Here is a 901-nt window from a genome sequence, read left to right as displayed (position 1 = left end):
ATGGGAGTAGATGAATTCATACCCATTGAACATCCAATCACCAAGAAGTCAATGGAAGGACAAATGCAAGACAACTCTATCAAAAAGAGGGCGCAAGAGTTCCTCCATGAATTTCCTGAAATTGACTACTGGTCCAGTCTAGAAGCATCTATCACTAAGTTGCAAGAAACTATGGAGCAACTTAAGGAAGAACAACAGAATCAGAACTGCATGCTCTGCAAATTGCTGAAGGAACAAGAGAAGCAGGGGTGTGAACTTCAAGAGTTGAAACGCCAAAAGTTCTCCCCTCAATTTGAGGGAGCATCCACTTCTCAAAATCAAGGTTGTTGAGTCCTAACTCTGTGATAACCTCTATCATGAGGAGCCTATTTAAATTTTTGTTTTCTATTCTTACTAGTCTCATCTTATATCTATTTTTGAGTCATGTTCTTAATTCATAATTAATAAAATTTAAAGTTCATGTCTTAAAGCTATGAATGTCCTATGAATCCATCACCTCTCTTAAATGAAAAAATGCTTTAATCACAAAAGAACAAGAAGTACAGGATTTCGAATTCATCCTTGAAACTAGTTGAATTAGTTTGATGTGGTGACAATGCTTTTTGTTTTCTGAATGAATGCTTGAACAGTGCATATGTATTTTGAATTTGTTGTTTTAAGAATGTTAAAATTGTTGGCTCTTGAAAGAATGAGGAAAAAGAGAACTGATATTGAGGATCTGAAAAATCATCAAATAGATTCTTGAAGCAAGAAAAAGCACTGATTCAAAAAAAATTAGAAGAAAAAGAAAGAAATAAAGTTGTGATCCAAAGCAAAAAGAGTGTGCTTAAGAACCCTGGACAACTCTAATTGGGGACTCTAGCAAAGCTGAGTCACAATCTGAAAAGGTTCACCCAATTAT

The sequence above is a fragment of the Arachis duranensis genome, chromosome 4 (genome assembly GCF_000817695.3).
Source record: "Arachis duranensis cultivar V14167 chromosome 4, aradu.V14167.gnm2.J7QH, whole genome shotgun sequence".
NCBI lineage: Eukaryota > Viridiplantae > Streptophyta > Magnoliopsida > Fabales > Fabaceae > Arachis > Arachis duranensis.
Note: the sequence above shows the minus strand (reverse complement) of the source record.